At 46.3% G+C, this 19,532-nt stretch overlaps 1 long non-coding RNA gene across 1 annotated transcript; it reads left to right on the top strand.

Moving 5' to 3' along the window:
• Positions 1-8,988: 8,988 nt before the first annotated feature.
• On the top strand, positions 8,989-12,409 carry LOC138667391 (uncharacterized). Its single transcript, XR_011318734.1, has 3 exons — positions 8,989-9,122; positions 10,173-10,307; positions 12,334-12,409. It is a non-coding gene; the product is annotated as an uncharacterized lncRNA (long non-coding RNA).
• Positions 12,410-19,532: the final 7,123 nt, after the last annotated feature.

Below are 19,532 nucleotides of genomic sequence, written 5' to 3'. Positions count from 1 at the left end.
GACCAATCAGCGACGGGCACAGTCTGCCGCGAATTCTGGAATCATCATTGTCCATATATTACAGGGACATGCATATTCTAGAATACCCGATGCGTTAGAATCGGGCCACAATCTAGTATCTATATATCTATCTATTTAATATCTATCTAATATCTATTTATCTAATATCTATTTATCTAATATCTATCTATCTATCTATCTATCTATCTATCTATCTATCTATCTATCTGTAATGGAGTGTGGGTTGGACAAATGTAAAAGAGGAGGTTGGACAGAAATGACATCACAAATCTTTTTGGAGGGAGAGGAGGGAGGGGTTTGGGTGTGTTTTTGGAGTGGGTGTGCTAGGTTCGGGCTTAGTGGCAGTGCAAAGCATCATGGAACTTGTAGTATTAGAGCACAATAACTCAGGAGAAAGGAAGTTGTCGATTAACCCCATGAGAGCTGAATCCAGCACTGAAGATGTGCTGCTACAGCATGATAACAGGTAATATTGCTAAAATAAACACAGTAGATGTTTTCAGTGGCACATAATAGCAAGATTTATGAAAAAAAAAAACTTTATAGTAGTGGACAACTTCTTTAACCCCTTCATGACCCAGCCTATTTTGACCTTAAAGACCTTGACGTTTTTTGCAATTCTGACCAGTGTCCCTTTATGAGGTAATAACTCAGGAACGCTTCAACGGATCCTAGCGGTTCTGAGATTGTTTTTTCGTGACATATTGGGCTTCATGTTAGTGGTAAATTTAGGTCAATAAATTCTGCGTTTATTTGTGATAAAAACGGAAATTTGGCGAAAATTTTGAAAATTTCGCAATTTTCACATTTTGAATTTTTATTCTGTTAAACCAGAGAGTTATGTGACACAAAATAGTTAATAAATAACATTTCCCACATGTATACTTTACATCAGCACAATTTTGGAAACAAAATATTTTTTTGCTAGGAAGTTATAAGGGTTAAAATTTGACCAGCGATTTCTCATTTTTACAACGAAATTTACAAAACCATTTTTTTTAGGGACCACCTCACATTTGAAGTCAGTTTGAGGGGTCTATATGGCTGAAAATACCCAAAGTGACAGCATTCTAAAAACTGCACCCCTCAAGGTACTCAAAACCACATTCAAGAAGTTTATTAACCCTTCAGGTGCTTCACAGCAGCAGAAGCAACATGGAAGGAAAAAATTAACATTTAACTTTTTAGTCACAAAAATTATTTTTAGCAACAATGTTTTTATTTTCCCAATGGTAAAAGGAGAAACTGAACCACAAAAGTTGTTGTCCAATTTGTCCTGAGTACGCTGATACCTCATATGTGGGGGTAAACCACTGTTTGGGCGCACGGCAGGGCTTGGAAGGGAAGGAGCGCCATTTGATTTTTTGAATGAAAAATTGGCTCCACTCTTTAGCGGACACCATGTCACGTTTGGAGAGCCCCTGTGTGGCCAGAGGCGTAGCTAGAGCTTTTGCCGCCCGGGGCTGTTCCCGAGTTTGGCGCCCCCCCCCCCCATCCCACCCCCCCTCCAGCTCAATACACACAAAGGTTACCAAAAATGGTTTTCCTGTTTTGTAGAACTTAAACTGGGCCTAATGGTGTCACCCCCACATGCCACACCTGTGACTTAATACCACCACACCATGACCAGGCCACATAGTGACCGAATAATACTACATACAAGGGACAAATACCACCGCACCATTTCCAGACCACATATTACCACCACATAGTGACTGAATACTACAATACTGATCAGTAATAAAAAAAAAAAACCACAATACTATCACCATAAGTGCCAGTATTCACAGGAGATCTGTACTTAGTATGCAGTGTCTGTGTAGAGGTAATACAGAGATCACTGGTGACATTATACACAGGACCTCTATATAGTATACAGTGTATAGTGTCAGTGTATAGGTAACACTGACTCACCAGTGACGTCTCTAGGTGAAGTCCTTCATCTTTTATCCAGCACAGACCGCCATCATTCCTTCCAGCCAGGACTCGTTTCTGCAGGAAATAACACAGTTATCTCGAGCTCCGCTTGCAGAACACATTACTTAATTTTTCACAACTTCTACATTACACCACATGAAGAAAAAAAGGTGATATAGTGTCACTCTGCACAGTAACAGGACAGCCCCCCCATTTAAAACAGTATACTCAAAAAATAAAATAAATACATCACTGCAGTAACAATATCCCTTAATTATCCCCTATGGTAATAATATTCCCCACCCTGGCCCCGTTTATCTCATTCCTGGCTCCAGCCATATGTTGTCGTATCCTGCCCTCATGAGTATCCATTCTACCCCATATGATCTCCCCATCCTGCCCCACCAGCCTCCATCGTATCCGTCCTGCCCCATGATCCAATCCTGCCCCGTGTCTCCAATCATGCCCCGTATCTACATTCTGCCCATGCCTCAAGTCCTGCCCCCAGTGTGTCCAGCATATTACCCCCATGTTGTCCAGCAATCTGCCCCAGTGTGTCCAGCATATTACCCCCATGTTGTCCAGCAATCTGCCCCAGTGTGTCCAGCATATTACCCCCAGTGTGTCCAGCAATCTGCCCCAGTATGTCCAGCATATTACCCCCAGTGTGTCCAGCAATCTGCCCTCAGTGTGTCCAGCAATCTGCCCCAGTGTCCAGCCTTTCCCCAGTGTGTCCAGCAGTCTGCCCCAGTGTCCAGCATTGCCCCAGTGTGTCCAGTATATTACCCCCAGTGTGTCCAGCAATCTGCCCCAGTGTCCAGCATTGCCCCAGTGTGTCCAGAAGTCTGCCCCAGGGTCTCCAGCATTGCCTCAATGTGTCCAGAAATCTGCCCCAGGGTCTCCAGTATTGCCCCAGTGTGTCCAGCAATCTGCCCCAGGGTCTCCAGTATTGCCCCAGTGTGTCCAGCATTCTGCCCCATAGTCTCCTGTACTGCCCCAGTGTGTCCAGCAATCTGCCCCATGGTCTCCTGTATTGCCCCAGTGTGTCCAGCATTCTGCCCCATGGTCTCCAGTATTGCCCCGGTGTGTCCAGCAATCTGCCCCATGGTCTCCAGTATTGCCCCAGTATGTCCAGAAGTCTGCCCCAGGGTCTCCAGCATTGCCTCAATGTGTCCTGAGATCTGCCCCATGGTCTCCAGTATTCAGAGTGTCCAGCATTCTGCCCCATAGTCTCCTGTATTGCCCCAGTGTGTCCAGCATTCTGCCCCATGGTCTCCAGTATTGCCCCAGTGTGTCCAGCATTCTGCCCCATGGTCTCCAGTATTGCCCCAGTGTGTCCAGCAATCTGCCCCATGGTGTCCTGTATTGCCCCAGTGTGTCCAGCAATCTGCCCCATGGTCTCCTGTATTGCCCCAGTGTGTCCAGCAATCTGCCCCATAGTCTCCTGTATTGCCCCAGTGTGTCCAGCAATCTGCCCCATGGTCTCCTGTATTGCCCCAGTGTGTCCAGCAATCTGCCCCATGGTCTCCTGTATTGCCCCAGTGTGTCCAGCAATCTGCCCCATGGTCTCCAGTATTGCCCCAGTGTGTCCAGCAATCTGCCCCATGGTCTCCTGTATTGCCCCAGTGTGTCCAGCATTCTGCCCCATGGTCTCCAGCATTGCCCCAGCCCCAGACAGTCAGAAATAAAGAAAAAAAAAAAAAAGTAAAATCCTCACCTCTCCCGTTCCCAGCGCAGGTCCGGTGCAGTCAGCGTCTCTCCGGCTCTGCGACGCTCAGGACAGAGAGGCAGAGCGGCGCGCACAGTAGTGACGTCATCGCGCCCTCTGCTCTGAGACGTCGCAGAGTCAGAGGAGGCTGCAGCTGCCGGCGCCGCAGGAACCAGGAGAGGTGAGTATAGAGCGGGGGCGGGGGCGGGGGCGGGACCCGGGGGTGGGGGGAGCTGGCCCTGGTCGTGGCGGCGGACGGCGCCGCCCGAAGATTTAAAGGGGCGTCTTTTTTTTTTTTTTTTTTTTATCTTCTTCTGCAGCGCCGGCCGCCCCCAGCATTGTGCCGCCCGGGGCGGACCGCCCCCCCCGCACCCCCCTTCCTACGCCACTGTGTGTGGCTAAACATTGGAGCTCCCCCACAAGTGACCCCATTTTGGAAATTAGACGCCCCATGGAACTTATCTAGATGCATAGTGAGCACTTTGAACCCCCAGGTGCTTCACAAATTGATCTGTAAAAATGAAAAAGTACTTTTTTTCACAAAAAAATTCTTTTCGCCTCAATTTTTTCATTTTCACATGGGCAATAGGATAAAATGGATCCTAAAATTTGTTGGGCAATTTCTCCTGAGTACGCCGATACCTCATATGTGGGGGTAAACCACTGTTTGGGCACTCGGCAGGGCTCGGAAGGGAAGGCGCGCCATTTGACTTTTTGAATGGAAAATTAGCTCCAATTGTTAGCGGACACCATGTCGCGTTTGGAGAGCCCCTGTGTGCCTAAACATTGGAGCTCCCCCACAAATGACCCCATTTTGGAAACTAGATTCCCCAAGGAACTTATCTAGATGCATATTGAGCACTTTAAACCCCCAGGTGCTTCACAGAAGTTTATAACGCAGAGCCATGAAAATAAAAAATAATTTTTCTTTCCTCAAAAATGATTTTTTAGCCTGGAATTTCCTATTTTGCCAAGGGTAATAGGAGAAATTGGACCCCAAATGTTGTTGTCCAGTTTGTCCTGAGTACGCTGATACCCCATATGTGGGGGTAAACCACTGTTTGGGCGCACGGCAGGGCTCGGAAGGGAAGGCACACCATTTGGCTTTTTAAATGGAAAATTAGCTCCAATCATTAGCGGACACCATGTCACGTTTGGAGAGCCCCTGTGTGCCTAAACATTGGAGATCCCCCAGAAATGACCCCATTTTGGAAACTAGACCCCCAAAGGAAGTAATCTAGATGTGTGGTGAGGACTTTGAACCCCCAAGTGCTTCACAGAAGTTTATAACGCAGAGCCATGAAAATTTAAAAAAGAAATTATTTTCTCAAAAATGATCTTTTAGCCTGCAATTTTTTATTTTCCCAAGGGTAACAGGAGAAATTGGACCACAAAAGTTGTTAGCCAGTTTCTCCTGAGTATGCTGATACCCCATATGTGGGGGTAAACTACTGTTTGGGCACATGCCGGGGCTCGGAATTGAAGTAGTGACGTTTTGAAATGCAGACTTTGATGGAATGCTCTGCGGGCGTCACGTTGCGTTTGCAGAGCCCCTGATGTGGCTAAACAGTAGAAACCCCCCACAAGTGACCCCATTTTGGAAACTAGACCCCGAAAGGAACTTATCTAGATGTGTGGTGAGCACTTTGAACCCCCAAGTGCTTCATAGAAGTTTATAATGCAGAGCCGTGAAAATAATAAATACGTTTTCTTTCCTCAAAAATAATTATTTAGCCCAGAATTTTTTATTTTCCCAAAGGTTACAGGAGAAATTGGACCCCAAAAGTTGTTGTACAGTTTCTCCTGAGTACGCTGATACCCCATGTGTGGAGGTAAACCACTGTTTGGGCACACGTCGGGGCTCAGAAGGGAAGTAGTGACTTTTGAAATGCAAACTTTGATGGAATGGTCTGCGGGCGTCACGTTGCGTTTGCAGAGCCCCTGGTGTGCCTAAACAGTAGAAACCCCCACAAGTGACCCCATTTTAGAAACTAGACCCCCCAAGGAACTTATCTAGATATGTGGTGAGCACTTTGATCCCCCAAGTGCTTCACAGACGTTTACAACGCAGAGCCGTGAAAATAAAAAATCATTTTTCTTTCCTCAAAAATGATGTTTTAGCAAGCATTTTTTTATTTTCACAAGGGTAACAGGAGAAATTGGACCCCAGTAATTGTTGCGCAGTTTATCCTGAGTATGCTGGTACCCCATATGTGGGGGTAAACCACTGTTTGGGCGCACGTCGGGGCTCGGAAGTGAGGGAGCACCATTTGACTTTTTGAATACGAGATTGGCTGGAATCAATGGTGGCGCCATGTTGCGTTTGGAGACCCCTGATGTGCCTAAACAGTGGTAACCCCTCAATTCTACCTCCAACACTAACCCCCCCACACTCCTAACCCTAATCACACCCCTAACCACAACCCTAATTCCAACACTAACCCTAAGGCTATGTGCCCACGTTGCAGATTCGTGTGAGATTTTTCAGCATCATTTTTGAAAAATCCGCGGGTAAAATGCACTGCGTTTTACCTGCGGATTTTCCGCGGATTTCCAGTATTTTTTGTGCGGATTTCACCTGCGGATTCCTATTGAGGAACAGGTGTAAAACGCTGCGGAATCCGCACAAAGAATTGACATGCTGCGGAAAATACAATGCAGCGTTTCCGCGCGGTATTTTCCGCACCATGGGCACAGCGGATTTGGTTTTCCATAGGTTTACATGGTACTGTAAACCTGATGGAACACTGCTGCGAATCCGCAGCGGCCAATCCGCTGCGGATCCGCAGCCAAATCCGCACCGTGTGCACATAGCCTAATTCTAAAGGTATGTGCACACGCTGCGGAAAACGCTGCGCATCCGCAGCAGTTTCCCATGAGTTTACAGTTCAATGTAAACCTATGGGAAACAAAAATCGCTGTACACATGCTGCGGAAAAACTGCACGGAAACGCAGCGGTTTACATTCCGCAGCATGTCACTTCTTTGTGCGGATTCCGCAGCGGTTTTACAACTGCTCCAATAGAAAATCGCAGTTGTAAAACCGCAGTGAAATGCGCAGAAAAAACGCGGTAAATCCGCCATAAATCCGCAGCGGTTTAGCACTGCGGATTTATCAAATCTGCAGCGGAAAATTCCGCAGAGGACCAGAATACGTGTGCACATACCGAAACCCTAGCCCTAACCCTAGCCCTAACCCTAACCCTAGCCCTAACCCTAACCCTATTCTAACATTAGTGGAAAAAAAAAAAATTCTTTATTTTTTTTATTGTCCCTACCTATGGGGGTGACAAAGGGGGGGGGTCATTTATTATTTTTTTATTTTGATCACTGAGATATAATCTATCTCAGTGATCACAATGCACTTTGGAACTAATCTGCCGGCATTTTGGAAGATGGCGGCGCCCAGGGAGAAGGCGGACGGACCCCGGCAGGATCGGTAAGTATGATGGGGTGGGGGGGAGCATGGGGGGGGGATCGGAGCATGGGGGGATGGATCGGAGCGCGGGAGGGGTGGAACGGAGCACGGTGGTGGTGGAACGGAGCACGGGGGGTGGAACGGAGCACGGGGGGAGGTGGATCGGAGTGCAGGGGGGGTGATTGGAGCACGGGGGGAGCGGACAAGAGCACGGGGGGGGAGCGGAGCACAGGACGAAGGGGAGCCGGAGCAGTGTACCGGACAGATCGGGTGGCTGGGGGGGCGATCGGTGGGGTGGGGGCACATTAGTGTTTCCAGCCATGGCTGATATTGCAGCATCGGCCATGGCTGGATTGTAATATTTCACCAGTTATAATAGGTGAAATATTACAAATCGCTCTGATTGGCAGTTTCACTTTCAACAGCCAATCAGAGCGATCGTAGCCACGGGGGGGGGGGGGCGAAGCCACCCCCCCTGGGCTAAACTACCACTCCCCCTGTCCCTGCAGATCGGGTGAAATGGGAGTTAACCCTTTCATCCGATCTGCAGGGACGCGATCTTTCCATGACGCCACATAGGCGTCATAGGTCGGATGGGCACCGACTTTCATGACGCCTACGTGGCGTCATGGGTCGGGAAGGGGTTAAGGTACCTTCACATTTAGCGACGCTGCTGCGATCCAGACAACGATCCCGATCGCTGCAGCATCACTGTTTGGTCGCTGGAGAGCTGTCACACAGACAGCTCTCCAGCAACCAACTAATGCGCAGGGCCGCGCTTAGTAACCTGATGTTTACCCTGGTTACCAGCGTAAATGTAAAAAAAAAAAAAAAAACACTACATCGTCACCGCTGTGTTCTGCTTTCTGGCTGGCCGGCGCTCACAGTGCAGAGAAGCAGAACGCCGGAGGACAGACAGCGGAAGGTAAGTATGTAGTGTATTTTTTTTAGTAACCCGATGTTTACCCTGGTTACCAGTGAAGACATCGCTGAATCGGCGTCACACACACCGATTCAGCGATGTCTGCAGGAGATCCAGCGACAAAATAAAGTTCTGGACTTCTAGCTCCGACCAGCGATGGCACAGCAGGATCCTGATCGCTGCTGCGTGTCAAACTGAACAATATCGCTATCCAGGACGCTGCAACGTCACGGATCGCTAGCGATATCATTCAGTGTGAAGGTACCTTTAGTGATGGTTTGGGGAGTCATGTCATCTACTGGTGTAGGTCCACTGTGTTTTACTAAGACCAAAGTCAGCACAGCCGTCTCCCAGGAAATTTTAGAGCATTTCATGCTTCCCTCTACCAACAAGCTTCTTGGAGATTAAAATTTCATTCTCCAGCAGGACTTGGCACCTGTCCACGCTGCCAAAAGTACCAATACCTGGTTTACAAACAACAAAATCACTGTGCTTGATTGGCCAGCAAACTCGCCTGACCTTAGCCCCATAGAGCTGGGCTGTGGAGTCGATAGTTTTGACTTGAGATGTGTATACTGTATATACATTTTTAAACATGTCTTTTTCCCTCTTGCGGACAGCATGTGCAGATGGACGTGTGTCCATATATTTTGCGATTAATATCTTATGATGTATGTATACATTTGTATATTCATCTTCTGAAGTGCAGGCAGTATTTGCATATCCATAATTAGCATATTTTACTTACATTTATAAATATATATCTTATTTGCTTTTAATCTTGAGTTCCTTTTGTAAATAAATTATGTTTGTATATGTTAAAGGGACTCTGTCACCTGAATTTGGAGGGAACAATCTTCAGCCATGGAGGCGGGGTTTTTGGGTGTTTGATTCACCCTTTCCTTACCCGCTGGCTGCATGCTGGTTGCAATATTGGATTGAAGTTCATTCTCTGTCCTCCGTAGTACACGCCTCCGTAGTACAATCTTGCCTTCCGCAGGAGTGTACTATGGAGGACAGAGAATGAACTTCAATCCAATATTGCAGCCAGCATGCAGCCAGCGGGTAAGGAAAGGGTGAATCAAACACCCGAAAACCCCGCCCCTATGGCTGAAGATTGTTCCCTCAAAATTCAGGTGACAGTGTCCCTTTAACCCCTTAATGACCGCCAATACGTCTTTTAACTGACCTGAGATATAAGAGAATAGCCTCCCCATACAGATGACAATCCAGCATCTGTCGGTTGTACACTATAGCTGACAACTTGCTGTACCAGCCACGATCAGTATTTGCACCATCTAAATCTGTTTAACCCCTTAGATGCTGCTGTCAATAGTGACTACATCATTATAAATGGTTAACAGAGTGTGGGGGCTTCTTCTTTGTCACAATTGGTGCCCTCATATCATGATTTTGTTGTCCTGATGTTTGCCATGGCAATTCATGACCAAATAGCGGCCTTAGAGTCTGACGTCTGTAGTAATCTGTTTTGAAGTTAGAGGCATTTAGGTGGTAAAAATACACATTTTCATTTCTGTCATACCACTTTGCATTAATTCCTGTAAAGCACCTGAAGGGTTAATAAACTACCTGACAGCAGTTTTCAATATGTTTAGGGGTGCTGTTTTTAAAATGGTATCACGTTTGTGGGTTTCCCAATATATGGAACCCCTAAAGTCACTTCAAACATGGATAAGTCCCTAAAAAAATAAATTTTGTAAATTTCTTTGAAAAAATGAAAAATTGCTGCTACATTTTTAAACCTCCTAAAATGCTAACAAAATAAAATAAAATTTTACAAATGGTGCTGATGTAAAGCAGACATGTGGGAAATGTTATTTATTAATGGTTTGCTGTTGTATGACTATCTGGATTAAAGGGATAATCATTCAAATTTAGAAAATTGCTAATTTTTTAACATTTTTCTCAAATTTTTGATATTTTTTATAAATAAACACAAAAAATGTTGAACAAAATTTACCATTATCATAAAGTATAATGTGTCACGAAAAAACAATCTCAAAATAACTGGGATTTGTTGAAGCGTTGCAGAGTTATTACCACATAAAGTGACACTGGTCAGATTTAAAAAATTTGGCTCGGTCACTAAGGGGTTAATGTTCATTTTATTTTGTCATTATATACTTGTTATTTAACCATAATCTCACTAATCTGCTGCATTAAAGGGACACCAAAGCAGCTCAGTTAAGCTTGTTACCAGTCCCCTCTGTTACAGCTGCGACCGCAGACGTGGCCCACCCAACGCCTCCACGTGGATGAGATGGTGACATGCAGAACTAGATAACACCGCGCAACTTCAGGTAAGAAGAAGGATAAAGCTGAGATAATAATTAATTTATGGGGGCCCCACAGAACATGAAAAGCTGGGATCCAACCTTGACCTCAGAAAGACAAATGTGCACAAAAACAAGAGACAGCAGAGGTCATGAAATGGGGATCACCAAACAGCATGGATTTGTGCAAAAACAACACAGCTTTATTAAGGTGAAAACACAGGACAAAAACATTAAAAACATCTAAAAACAATTAGAACAATACCTATAATAAGGCAAATGCCTGTACAAAAAGTAAAAAGGGGAAGACATGTAGACATGTATCTCAATCTCCTATATGGATAGCATATTCACAAGATGTATAAAGTGTATATAGCGCATATGAAGCAGTGGCGTAGGAAGGGGGGGGCGGGGGGGGGGGGGGCGGGGGGGGGGGGGGGCGGGCCGCCCCGGGCGGCACAATGCGGGGGGCGGCCGGCGCTGCAGGAGGAGGAAGGAAAAAAAAAAAAAGGCGCGGGCCCTTTAAATCTTCAGGTGGCGCCGTCCGCCGCCAAGACCAGGCTCCCCCCACCCCGGCCCCCGCTTTTTATACTCGCCTCTCCTGGTTCCTGCGGCAGCTGCAGCGTCTTCAGCGCCCTCTGACTCTGCGACGTCTCAGGGCAGAGGGCGCGATGACGTAATCACTGTGCGCGCCGCTCAGCCTCTCTGTGCTGAGCGTTGCAGAGCCGGAGAGACGCTGACTGGCTGCACCGGACCTGCGCTAGGAACGGGAGAGGTGAGGATTTTACTTTTTTTTTTTTTCTTTGTCTGACTCTGTCTGGGGGCAATGCTGGACACACTGGGGCAATACTGGAGACCATGGGGCAGATTGCTGGACACACCGGGGCAATACTGGAGACCATGGGACAGATTGCTGGACACACTGGGGCAATACTGGAGACCATGGGGCAGAATGTTCGACACACTGGGGCAATACTGGAGACCATGGGGCAGAATGCTGGACACACTGGGGCAATACAGGAGACCATGGGGCAGATTGCTGGACACACTGGGGCAATACTGGAGACCCTGGGGTAGATTTCTGGACACATTGAGGCAATGCTGGAGACCCTGGGGCAGACTTCTGGACACACTGGGGCAGATTTCTGGACATACTGGGGCAATGCTGGAGACCCTGGGGCAGATTTCTGGACACTGGGACAATGCTGGACACTGGGGCAGATTGCTGGACACGCTGGGGCAATGCTGTGCACACTGGGGCAGATTGCTGTGCACACTGGGGCAGATTGCTGTGCACACTGGGGCAGATTGCTGTGCACACTGGGGCAGATTGCTGTGCACACTGGGGCAGATTGCTGTGCACACTGGGGCAGATTGCTGTGCACACTGTGGCAGATTGCTGTGCACACTGGGGCAGATTGCTGTGCACACTGTGGCAGATTGCTGTGCACACTGGGGCAGATTGCTGTGCACACTGGGGCAATGCTGGACACTGGGGCAGATTGCTGGACACACTGGGGGTAATATGCTGGACACACTGGGGCAATGCTGGACAACATGGGGGTAATATGCTGGACACACTGGGGCAGATTGCTGGACACACTGGGGGCAGGGCTTGAGGCATGGGCAGAATGTAGATACGGGGCGTGATTGGAGACACGGGGCAGGATTGGATCATGGGGCAGGATTGGATCATGGGGCAGGACGGATACGATGGAGGCTGGTGGGGCAGGATGGGGAGATCATATGGGAAAGAATGGATACTCATGAGGGCAGGATGCGAGAACACATGGCTGGAGCCAGGAATGAGATAAACGGGGCCAGGGTGGGGAATAGTATTACCATAGGGGATAATTAAGGGATATTATTACTGCAGTGATGTATTTATTTTATTTTTTTAGTATACTGTTTTAAATGGGGGGGCGGTCCTGTTACTGTGCAGAGTGACACTATATCACCTTTTTTTCTTCATGTGGTGTAATGTAGAAGTTGTGAAAAATTAAGTAATGTGTTCTGCAAGCGGAGCTCGAGATAACTGTGTTATTTCCTGCAGAAACGAGTCCTGGCTGGAAGGAATGATGGCGGTCTGTGCTGGATGAAAGATGAAGGACTTCACCTAGAGACGTCACTGGTGAGTCAGTGTTACCTATACACTGAAACTATACACTGTATACTATATACAGCGGTCCTGTGTACAATGTCACCAGTGATCACTGTATTATCTATACATTATATACAGAGTTCCTGTGTATAATACCACCAGTGATCTCTGTATTACCTCTTTACCTCTACATAGACACTGCATACTAAGTACAGATCTCCTGTGAATACTGGCACTTATGGTGATAGTATTGTGTGTTTTTTTTTATTACTGATCAGTATTGTAGTATTCAGTCACTATGTGGTGGTAATATGTGGTCTGGAAATGGTGTTGTGGTATTTGTCCCTTGTATGTAGTATTATTCGGTCACTATGTGGTCTGGTCATGGTGTGGTGGTATTAAGTCACAGGTTTGGCATGTGGGGGTGACTCCATTAGGCCCAGTTTAAGTTCTACAAAACAGGAAAACCAATTTTGGTAACCTTTGTGTGTACTGAGCCGGGGGAGGGGGGGGGGGGGGGGGCGCCAAACTCGGGAACAGCCCCGGGCAGCAAAAGCTCTAGCTACGCCTCTGATATGAAGGCATTTAATTGCCAGTGTAGCCACACATAAAGAATATAGGTGCTGAAGTACAGAAGTGCTTTAAACTTGCAGTATACCAATTCTGAACATGGGACCCTGAGATCAATAATGAGGCCCCATAAATAGATGGCATATAATACAATACGCATGAACTAGCAGCAGTACCTGGGTACAAACAGGAAAATGCACCCAACTATGCATCAGAAGTGATTTCCATCACAAAATATATATTTTGTATAACAAGCATAGAAGCCCTATGTCCCAAAGTACTAGAATGTGCGCACAAATGACAAACAGAGTCATGATGTTGTACTATCATTAGGCCAAATACCTAAATGCGCATCATGCAAGTCTACAATGTCCCCATCACACCTCAGGTATAATATCCCTATAATAACACAGACAGGCACAGAAAAGAAGCGAATACCCTACGCGTGTCGCCACAGCAGTGGCTTCGTCAGGGGTGCAGTTTTCGCCACAGATGCCCGTGTATAAATACCTTAATCCCTGATGTACAAGTTGATGCAGCTATGTTATGTGCCTCGGCCGCATGGAGCAGAGGCAGGCATAGAGTATCATGGAGTCTCCGGCGGTACTGACTGCGCACGCGCCGGCGTATGAGAGCCGGAAGTGACAAGTGCCTGGCAACAATTGGATGCGCCGGCACGTGCAAGCCGCGCCTACCAATAAGCATAGCGAGTGTGTGATCCCATCATGCGCACCCATACAAGGAGTGCGCAGGCGCCGGCATCCAATACCGGAAGTTGCCATCGCTAGGCAACAAGTGCATCTATGGACACTTGAACGTCCATTGGCAACCATAGATTGCAGGCTGCGCCCGCACATAAGCAAAGCGAGTGTGTGATACCATCATGCACACACCAAAACACAGGGTGCGCAAGCGCCAGCGTCTAAATGCCGAGAGTTGCCACCGCTTAGCAACAAGTGCATCTAGGGATGCTTAGACGCCTGAGCAGAAGCCCAATGACATAGCTGCACAGATGCACAACAGTCCGGCCAAATGACCATTCAGATAGTGCAGATGTACCCAGCCCCGCATTCTATATTTGTTAGAGTGCACAGAACCTGCGCCTGTGTTCCAAAGGAACCACAGGCTAACCCCCAACTCAACATCAGGGGTGGAGCCAAATCGCAGTCAGAATGCAATCTCAAAAACAAGAAAAATGGTAACACATGTAAATAACAATACAATCACAGAGCATTTATCCATTATCAACTTATTTTAATCATGTGGAAAATATATAGAAAATATAAAACAGCAGTTTAGCTGTACCCTAAATAGTAAAGAGAGTACAAATAGTTGCTACAAACCTCAGATATTAGGCCATATATCAACCAGCAGGATGCAATATACAACGTAGCGACAAAAGCCGGCATAAAGGCATAGCAGCGGTGCCATAAATGAGCAAGCACCATATAAAGCTTTAGTGCCGATGAACATATAAATGGCTGGGTACATATGACTCCAACTTGAGCGCCAAGTTCAGGTTGAATTACTTGTACACAAGTTGTAGTTGTAACACCGGTCTGAAAAATAGTGAAGCACACACATGTTAGTATTATCCCCAAAGGTGGGCCAAACCCAGGGGGAAACACCACATGTGAGCATGCAGAATCACCACATTCAACCCCCCCCCCCCCAAAAAAAAAAAAAAAAAAGAAAACGGGTTATAGAAAGACAGGGCAAAATAAAGAGACATAATGTAGATCATGTGTAAATATGGACAAGGCCGACCTGGTGTGATCTGAACAGTTGTTAAGTTGTTAACCGGTACAAGGGAGGTCCTTAGAAGGCCACATATAGACAAATAACAACAATACCAAATGGATATAAATATGCTGCCCATATAAGGAAAGATTTGAATCCATCTATAAAGAAGAACAAACTGAGGCACTCAGTCACACATACAGAGATGCAAGAGAGCAAACCACCAAATACCCCAGAACTGGCGACCATACATTTGCAGGTACAGCCTAAGTTTATATATGCTAGGGGGTAAGGTTATAATACATATGTCGGCGGCAGGACAAATATGGATGGCAAATATAGATATACACGACCCTAACAATAGGGCAAAATCACATATTCTTATAAAAACCAGTAAATAAGTCCTCATTTAAGCCTGATGGAGCTACACTGTTCAAATCAAAAATCCATTTCGATTCCCGTCTCAGAATTTCTGTGGTGATATTTCCTCCTCTAATGTTCACTGGGACCTTCTCCAAACCAAAAATCTTGGTTCCACTCCAAAGGGAATTATGTTCCGCCAGATAGTGTGAGGCAACCGACGTGAGTGTCTTTCCTGTGATCTTATCTTTCTTCGCCGTTGTGATGTTTGAGAAGTGTTGCTGGATTCTTCTCAATTCTTGCATTGTTTGCCCAACATACACCTTAGGACACGGGCATACCAAGGCGTAAATAAGATTTCTGGTCCTACAATTGAAGTATGCTTTGGGAACAATCTGGAAAGGTAGAGAAGGTAAGGTAACATTAGTCTCTCCTGCCGTAAATGGGCATACATTGCAGTTACCACATGGATAGGTACCAAACAGACGGAATCCACTATTTGTTCTCAAAGTAGGGCGTTGGAAATGGCTATGACTCAGACAGTCCTTAAGGTTTCTGGCTCTCCTGGCTATCAAATTCGGTCTGGGGGAGATATGTGGCACCAATTTGGATTCATTCAATAGTAGACCCCAATATCTAGACAAGATGTTACGAATGTCGTGCCACTGGTTGTTAAATGTTGTCACTATCCCCAATGGCCTGCCAGGGGCCCTTACCCTGGGTCGCAGTAAAGCCGTCCTGTCCTGATCTCTGGCCGCAACAAAGGCACGTGAAATTACCTTTTTTGGGTAGCCTCTCTCTTGAAATCTTGAAGTCAATTCACGAGAGTGTCTCAAAAAGTCCTCTTGCTGGGTGCAATTTCTCTTGACTCTATAAAACTGGCCCTTCGGTATCCCCTCTTTCAAATGCTGTGGATGGAAGCTGGTAAAATGCACCAGGCTGTTAGTGGCCGTGGGCTTACGATATAGGCTTGTGATGATTCGGGAATCCCTAAAGCTGAGTTTCAGGTCAAGAAAATCGATTTCCGTCTGCGAAAAGTGTGAAGTAAGGCGTATATTCAGGGGATTATCTTTCAATACCTCGATGAACTGTTGACAATCTTCCAGGGTGCCTGTCCAGAGAAATAAAACGTCATCAATGTAATGTAACCACTTGATAACATATATGTAAAACACCTCTAGACAGAACATCCTGGTTGTCTCCCACCAACCTAAAAAAAGGTTGGCGTAAGATGGGGCACATCGGGCACCCATGGCTGTACCCCTCACTTGCCTGTAATAGGCGCCGTCGAAGATGAAGTAATTTTGACCCAGAATAAACAGAAGAAGGTCCAATAGAAACGAGTCATGCCTTCTGTCCCCAGATGTATTTTGGTCCAGAAAGTAGGACACAGCTTGTATCCCTAATTCATGTCCTATACAGGTGTAGAGTGACTCTACATCTAGAGTCACTAGCCAGGTTCCAGGGGGAATTACCAAGTCTTGAAGCTGTTGGATTAAGAAGGTGGAATCTCTTACAAATGATTTCAGAGAAGCAACCATTGGCTGTAAGAAAAAAATCAACATAAATACACGGTGGTTCTAATAACCCACCAATCCTAGATATGATGGGCCTACCTGGGGGAGCCTCCAAAGACTTGTGAACCTTCGGGAGCATATAGAAGGTAGGGGTCTTAGGATGGCAATTATACATGAAATCCCTCTCCCGTTTATTGATGATGTTATGTATGAATGCAGCATCCAAGAGGCGAAACAATTTGGCCTGAAAGACAGTAGAAGGGTCGGAGGGAAGAATCTGGTAGCACACTTGATTAAGCAATTGGCGTCTGGCCTCTTGCATGTACAGGTCAATTGGCCAGATCACCAGACTGCCCCCTTTATCCGCTTCGCGGATGACAAAATCACCATTGGATCCCAGCCTGGCAATAGCAGCCTGCTCAGCTTTACTTATATGTTGTGAATTCTGCTTTTGGGCTCCCTCTGGTGGTTGTAGGTGGTAATGCAGTTGTCCCTGGGTTGCAGTCCTGGTCAGGTGTATCTGCTGATTGCAGTTCTGACTGGGGTATTTAGGTGTGCAGGATTCATTAGTCCTTGCCAGTTGTCCATGGTTGTTGGGAGGTGTTGGACCTCTGTCTGGTTCCTCCTGCCTTGCTGCCAAATCAGCAAAGATAAGTGTCTGGTTTTGTTTCTGTGGCACACATGCTGTGTGCTTGATATTTCAGTGCTATTCATTTGTTTTTTCTTCTTGTCCAGCTTAGATTGTGTCAGTATTTTCTCAATCTAGTTGGATTCTCAGCAGTTGCAGATATATGTTCCACGTCTTTAGTTAGATGGTGGAATTTTTTGTATTATCTGCTGTGGATATTTTTGGAAGGGTTTTAATACTGACCGCTTAATATTCTGTCCTATCCTTTCCTATTTAGCTATAGTGGCCTCTTTTGCTAAATCCTGTTTTCTGCCTGCGTGTGTCTTTCCTCTCCTACTCACAGTCAATATTCGTGGGGGGCTGCCTATCCTTTGGGGTTCTGCTCTGAGGCAAGGTAGAATTCCTATTTCCATCTATAGGGGTATTTAGTCCTCCGGCTGTGTCGAGGTGTCTAGGGTTTGTTAGGCACACCCCACGGCTACTTCTAGTTGCGGTGTTAGTTCAGGATTTGCGGTCAGTACAGTTACCACCTACTCCAGAGAAAGTTTCATGCGGCTCCAAGGTCACCGGATCATAACAGTACAACTGGCCAATAATGAGTTAAATGCACCTCAGAAGAAGAGAAAAAAGGTGTTGAGACATTTTTTTCTGCAGTCTGCTTTGTCTTCTCTTCCCTCTTTTTCTCGGGGTGGCTGAGGAGTCTTGTGCTAGCATGGATGTTCAGGAATTAGCTTCTCGTGCAGACCAGCTTGCTGCTAGGGTACAGGGTATTTCTGATTATATTGTTCAGACTCCTGTTTTAGAACCGAAGATTCCTACTCCTGATTTGCTTTTTGGTGACAGGTCCAAATTTTTGAGTTTTAAAAACAACTGTAAACTGTTTTTTGCTCTGAGACCTCGATCCTCCGGTGATTCCATTCAGCAGGTTAAAATCGTCATCTCCCTGTTGCGTGGCGATCCACAGGATTGGGCATTTTCCCTGGAATCTGGGAATCCGGCTTTGCTTAATGTAGACTCCTTTTTTCAGGCTTTAGGATTATTATATGATGAACCTAATTCTGTGGATCAAGCGGAGAAGACCTTGTTGGCCCTGTCTCAGGGTCAAGAGGCGGCAGAATTGTATTGTCAGAAATTTAGAAAATGGTCTGTGTTGACTAAATGGAATGATGATGCTTTGGCGGCAATTTTCAGAAGGGGTCTTTCTGAATCCGTTCAAGATGTTATGGTGGGGTTTCCCACACCTTTCGGTCTGAGTGATTCTATGTCTCTGGCCATTCAGATTGACCGGCGCTTGCGGGAGCGCAGAACTGTGCACGCTGTGGCATTGTCCTCAGAGCAGATTCCTGAGCCAATGCAGTGTGATAGGATTCTGTCTAGAACGGAACGACAAGGATTCAGACGTCAAAATAGGTTGTGTTATTATTGTGGCGACGCTTCTCATGTCATTTCAGTCTGCCCTAAGCGGACAAAGGGGATCGCTAGTTCATTTACCATCAGTACTGTACAACCTAAATTTCTGTTATCTGTGTCCTTGATCTGCTCATTGTCATCATTTTCTGTCATGGCGTTTGTGGATTCAGGCGCCGCCTTGAACTTAATGGACTTTGAGTTTGCCAGGCGTTGTGGTTTTCCCTTGCAGCCTTTGCAGAACCATATTCCTTTAAGGGGCATTGATGCTACACCCTTGGCTAAAAATAAGCCCCAGTTTTGGACACAGGTGATCATGCACATGGCGCCAGCCCATCAGGAAGATTGTCGATTTCTGGTGTTGCATAATTTGCATGATGCTATCGTGCTGGGTTTTCCGTGGTTGCAGGTACATAATCCTGTGTTGGATTGGAAGTCTATGTCTGTGACTAGTTGGGGTTGTCAGGGGGTTCATAATGATGTTCCTTTGATGTCAATCTCCTCTTCTGAAATTCCAGAGTTTTTGTCTGATTTTCAGGATGTATTCGATGAGCCCAAGCCAATTCCCTTCCACCGCACAGGGACTGTGATTGTTCGATTGACTTGATTCCATGCTGTAAGTTTCCTAAGGGTCGACTTTTCAACCTGTCTATGCCTGAACATACCACCATGCGGAGTTATGTTAAGGAGTCTTTGGAGAAAGGGCATATTCGGCCATCTTCTTCACCGTTGGGAGCTGGATTTTTTTTGTTGCTAAGAAGGATGGCTCCTTGAGACCCTGTATTGATTATCGCCTCTTGAATAAAATCACGGTCAAGTTTCAATACCCTTTACCTTTGCTTTCCGATTTGTTTGCTAGGATTAAGGGGGCTAGTTGGTTTACGAAGATTGACCTTCGGGGGGCATATAATCTTGTTCGTATTAAGCAG

The sequence above is a fragment of the Ranitomeya imitator genome, chromosome 2, assembly GCF_032444005.1.
Source record: "Ranitomeya imitator isolate aRanImi1 chromosome 2, aRanImi1.pri, whole genome shotgun sequence".
NCBI classification, from domain to species: Eukaryota; Metazoa; Chordata; class Amphibia; order Anura; family Dendrobatidae; genus Ranitomeya; species Ranitomeya imitator.
This window is presented reverse-complemented; position numbering and strand designations above follow the sequence as displayed.